This window comes from Mandrillus leucophaeus, unplaced genomic scaffold (assembly GCF_000951045.1).
Source record: "Mandrillus leucophaeus isolate KB7577 unplaced genomic scaffold, Mleu.le_1.0 Scaffold739, whole genome shotgun sequence".
NCBI lineage: Eukaryota > Metazoa > Chordata > Mammalia > Primates > Cercopithecidae > Mandrillus > Mandrillus leucophaeus.
The window spans coordinates 581918-588008 of NW_012108019.1; positions in this window are offsets into that span (position 1 = coordinate 581918).

A 6091-nucleotide genomic window follows, 5' to 3' on the forward strand; every position below is an offset into this window, starting at 1 on the left:
ATATGTATGTGTGATAATTTTTCCATATTATAAACTTTGTGTTTAAAACCATCTATTTTTATCTTAAAATTTTAATCTTTAATAATATTATTAGAAGTTCTTATTTCCTAACTTCCCTCCTTCCACGTTAAGTTAGATGAATATTAACTTTTAATTTTGTCTGTACCGTAAAAGTATTTCTAGGATTTATGTTTCTGCTGTGCTATAGGTATATAATACAAAAATACTCCCTAGGCATTACATTTTTCCAAAGTGATTTTATTGTGTAGTCTATACTCTCCCACCTGTATTGTATAATACACTTAGGGACATATACACACACATAGTATATTAGGGCTTCCTAATTTATTCATCATTCACCTGGTCTCGGTGCCACATTTCTTTAATTATTCTATCTTGATGCAGTCAAATCTATGACTGCAAGTTTGACATTCCATTCTTCTTTTCCTTGATTTTAATTTTATTTTTTACTAATAATTTTCTCAAATTGGATTCATGATTTTGTAGGGTTATTTTAGAAGGAATTGTATCTTTACAATATTGAGTTTCCTTTCAAAGACCACAATCTCTTCCTTTCTTCTGCAAACTTTGGATAAATTTTAAGACCAATGCACTTGAAAATAAATAGCAATTGCTTAATATGCTATGTTTTCTCCACAGCAATTGTCCTTCTGATAATCTATTCATCCACAAGAATTTGGGCAAAACCCAAAAGTGTACTCAAGAAAGAAAAATCAAGATCCATTAGACAAGATTTTTTAAACAAGCAAATCCAAGACCAGATACTTTCTAGTGTCTTTGATGACACACCTTCACAAACTAAAGAGCTGAGTCAGTATTGACTTTTAACTCTGAAGACATTTTTCCAAGAGATACATAAAGTCCCAAGAAAACTGTAACTTTGATGACATCAGAACTCATGAAAAAATAATAAATAAATCAAAATCCTTCACCACCATGTTCTAAATGAAATACAACATCTAATACGAATCTATAGGACAAAAAACAAAACAAAAAAAAGTAACAATTATGTCACGTCATGAAGTCAACACAGCCAGATTTGCCCTAGGCTACATATTAGATTGGTGCAAAAGTAATTGTAGTTAAAAGAAATGTTTAAAAATAAAGGTATGAAAGAAAAAAGAAAGCAAGATTAAAGAAAAGTAACATCTAAAGAATTAAGATTTTAAAATCGTGAAACTCGCTGAAAAGAAATATAAATTGGCTACTCTTATCAAAATAATTCCAATATTACTCACAGGGATAAGTATGTCTAGCTATGTGAAAACTTTGAGGAATGGTGCAGTGGGGAAGAAATGCTAAGACGGCTATAGTTGATGACTTTTCTAAACTTGGAGTTGACCTCCTCCATTGCAAAGCATGCAAGTGTTTCCAGGTTTTCTAACCTGGGAAACCTATGCCTGTCTTTTCTGAATCTCTGACAAGTTTCCTCACAGATAGCATACTCCCTCTCTTATGCTAATCATGTACTTCTATTCCCTGCTCCTTTGAGAAGGCTTGATATATTGCCCTCAAAGAGCCCAGATCTTTGAGAATAGCCTGCTTCCTATTCCCTTGAGAACCTCAAACCTGATGAAATGAGAGAGTTCCCTGACTCCCCTGCCTTGCAGGACATGAAACAGTGGTGTGGCTCACCTGTTCAGTTCCTGCCACCACTCAACCCCATTATGGGAGTGGGGTGCCTGCCGAGAGGCAGGTGTACAAGCCAGGGCAAGTGATTTGGGCTCTGGCCCTGTGGTAGTGTCTAGTGGTGGGTACCTGTAGCCCCAGTGCTACAATGCTCTTTTAGCCTTGCTGTCCACAGTTGGTTTGAGTGTTAACCAGCTCAGTGGACTCTCTGCCTTTTCACAAGAGCAGAGGGCGAGAGTGACAACTTTCTGTACCTCAAGCTCTTTCCCAGAGTCTTGGAAGAAGAATCCGGTCCCACACAGGATTGAAGGATGAATGTGGGGTTTTACTGAGTGGTGATGGTGGCTCTCAGTCAGACGGATGGGGAGCTGGAAGGGGGATCGGGTGGGAAGATGATCTTCCCCTAGAGTTAGGCCATCCAAAGGCTGAACTCCCCTCCGACCACCCCCAGCTGAACTCTTCTGGCATTCAGATGTCCCCTCTCTTCTTTCTTTCTCTCGAGCTGCCCTCTTCCACTGTTCATCTGCTTGTCTCCTTGTCTTCTCATCTCCTTGTCTGCTCATCTGCCTGTCTGCCCCTGGAGCCTGGAGTTTGGGGTTTATATGGGTACAAGATGGGGCATGGTGGGCCAAAAGGCAACATTTGGGGTGTGAAAACAAGAATGCCTGCCCCAATTTAGGACCACAGGTCCACCGAGGGTGGGGCCTTTACTGGGAACCGCCCTCTTCTATCCAGTATTTCTATCTCTTGTCCATATTGCTGGGACATACAGGATATTTCAACTCTCCAAACATGGGTAGATAAAAAAAGCTATTCATTTCTGATGAACCTATATGTTGAACAAATCACATGTGAGGATTACATACTTTTATAAGTAATGAGTATATAGATTGGTATTTGAGAGGTAAATAAGTTAATATTCATATTGACAATGGAAACATGTCTAAGAAAACAAGATAAATAAGCAAAAATAAATTTATAAGTGTGAATTGCTTAATTTTTTGGAAGCTTTCAATATTGGTATTTTATATCCCACCCCTTCAGTTCTTTCTACTAAAACATACTGAAGTCAGTTTTAATTAAGCTGTGTTATCATTTATGTCTCAGTGATAACCAAGAATGAATTGTATGTAATCATTCTATTAATCAACAGTATGCTCACAGAAATTGATATAATATCTATAAATGTGTTTTGACTTGTTCTTCCTGCTTTTGTTACTAACAAAATTAATAAATATACTTCCAGAAGACCTGGAGTTCAAAGGTTATTTTACGTGCAAAACTTGCAAATTAGTCTTTAAAACATAGTTTAATATTACAGAAACTCAGGAAAAATGAAACTTCCAAAGTAAACAGCATATAATCACATGTTAAATCTGACTCATAATTCGATTATTTTATTTTGTAGGTATATTGTACTGTTCATTTTGACAAAGTTTAACTACTAAGATGTTTAAAATGATTAATATAAAACCAGAAATTCTAAATTTAAGGTGGAATTTTCTAAATAATCCTCAACAAGAAGCTGTTTCTCTTATTTCTAATTTCTTTTTCTGTTAAATGAGAGATATTATAATATTTACATTTTGCTGACATGTAAATATCAATATAATAAGATGGAGACTATTGAGCTCACCAATTGTTAAAGATATTGCTGTATTGTCTCAAAAGCAATAGCTTGATAAGGGGCTCGGAATGAAAAGTAAGATCTCAAGGTAGAAGCCAAAAATTGAACAACTATCATATGATTTCTTTTCCTGTACTGTGCATTAAAGCTTTGAAATGGTTTTAAATATTCAAAATCACTGTTTTTCTTGTTGTTTTGCTGACTGTCACAAGGCTTGCTATCTTCCTTCCTTCAGGTTCAAAATCATAAGGCCTTTTTTTGTTCCACCATCAAAAATAACTCCTTCCATCATTCATTATCTAACACATTATCCTACTTTATATTTCTTTCTTGTACTTATCATTATCTAAAACTATATACTGCATTCACTTATTTATTCAGTATTTCACCTGCTTGTGTATAATCTCTATTATTTTTCTTGTTCATTTCTGAACTTCCTGTGCATGCAATAGTGATTGAGAGCACAGATTTGAGAGTCAAATAGCTTGGGTTTTAAACAAGTGCCACAATTTAAAGCCATGAAAATTCATTCGATGCCCCAGTTTCTAATTTTTTAAAGGAAGATTATAATGCCCATGTCTCAAAGGCTTAGGTTGATGACTACGTGACATCCTGAAATAGTGCCTGACACTATTTAGCACTATATAGATGCACTATATAAATGGTTTGCAATTATTTTATTTCCTCCTTATTTCCCTCCCATCCATCTTTCTTCCTCCTCCTTTTTTTCCTCTTTTCCCTGCCTATGCCTCTTGTCTCTTCATTTCTTTCATAAAGCAGATTTACATATGTTCTGCTTTTATTTTCCCATCAGGCCCGTGTTTCCTGTGGGCAAAGATTTTTAAGCTTCACCTTTTCCTTATGAAGTTGGATCATTGGTCAATTATCATTAAACCAATTCCCACATACTTCTAAAATCCACTCTCTCTGATTTTTAAAATTTTCCGTAAGTTATTTAAATAATAACATTCATGGAACACTATAAAATCTTGAAACTTTAACACAAAGTTGTTTCAGCACATTTTAGATGTATCCATTGGAATCTAAATATCATAGCATATTGTCATCTATGTTCATCAAGAATATTAGCCTGTAATTTTCTTTTCTTGTAATGTCTTTGTTTGGCTTTGCCATCAGTGTGATATCGGCCTTGAAAAATGAGTTTGGATGTATTCCTTGTACTTCCATTTTTTGAATACTTTGAGAAGGATTCTTGATATTCAATATTATTTAAGAATAGAAAAATAACTCATCTTTATCAATTAGAACTTTTAGAAAAGTGTTTCTTTAAACTCATATTTCCATTTCAATTCTTCCATACAATTTTATTTTAGTATACTATATTTTATGCTTGAATTTGGTTATTTTTTTCTCTACCAAACTTCTTTATAACAATATGTTTATACATTGAAATCATTTCACGGTCTATGTGCTAAAATTTGTTCTGAATTGAGTTTTCATTATAGTATTTGTTAGTATACAGCAGATCAAAATAATAGACTATGTTACACAATTTGATGAGTAATAACTAGAAGTAAAAAAATTCTAGAATTAGGCCTCCTAATAAGATGTAAGAGGTGTAATTTTCTCCTAACTGGTTGAATTATCTGAAGATGAACATTTTTCAATGCGTGAATGAGAAATGATTTAGCATCAATTCTAGTCTTGCTTTTTCCTTTTAAATGTGTAAGCACTGAGAAAATTTGTTCACATTAACAGATAGGATTGGATGGAATTTTATTATAGAAGTATAATTTAATTATTTGAATTCAAGCCAAGTTATGTGCCAAAAATCATAGTAATGTATCATCAAGAATCGCCTTTAATGATTTATCACCTGACAGCCAGATTAGATTTTACTTCAATTTCTTGTTTCCAGGTAATTTTTAATTGCTTGTTGAAGCATTTTTACTTTGGCTCCTTTAATATCCTTCTGGATAATTCCAATGTCTTATTTGTATGAGTGTTGGCTAGCCAACTATCTTTTATCATTTATATTCTAATGTACTTGTTTTATGGTATAAACAGTGATTTTTTTCCATTAATCCTGGACATTTGAATATTATGCTATGAGGCTCTGTTCTATCATTCTTTTCTTTAGCAAATAGTTCCTACTTTGCAGTACGGCATGAGAATCAGGTGAGCATGTTTGTTCACATCACTGACTCATAGTACCTTGTTGCAAAAGGGTGACCTGGAAATTCAGCCACTCCCTCTTTCCCAGAAGAGGTTGGAAATAGATTTGCACCAACTAATTCCTTGCAAGGGTAGGTATAAGATCAGATCCCACTTGACAACAAGCAAAGGTTAGCAAGAAGGAATCTTGTTGTTTTATTGCCATTTGTTGCAGCAGGGTGGGGAGGAAGCTCAGCTCCCTGATGGGTCCTGCTGACACCAGGGAAGGGGAAAGAAGAATCAAAGTGGCAACCAGTTTCACCTCCCACCACCACTTCTGCCTGTTTGATGCCGGGGGAGGTGAAAGTAGAGCTCCCTATTGATCCTTGTGGATGTCATGGGTGGCAGAGCATGGAGCACATCTTAACCCTGACTTATAGCTCTTTGTTCAGTCTTATTAATGCCAAATGGAGTTGGAGGCTGAGATCCCCACAGCCCCTGACTGACAGGGAAAAAGGTAAAGAATATTGTTGACTAGCTCCATCTTGTACCATCTCTTCAAATTTTGTTTTCTCTGCTGCTGGACTCCACTGATACTATCCTGGCATGGAAATCTGAGCAGCAGCTTCTTCTGCTTGATGAAGGATGGAAGGTCAGTTCCCTGCTCAGCCCCTCTCCCCTTAATGGGGTGGGATGGAG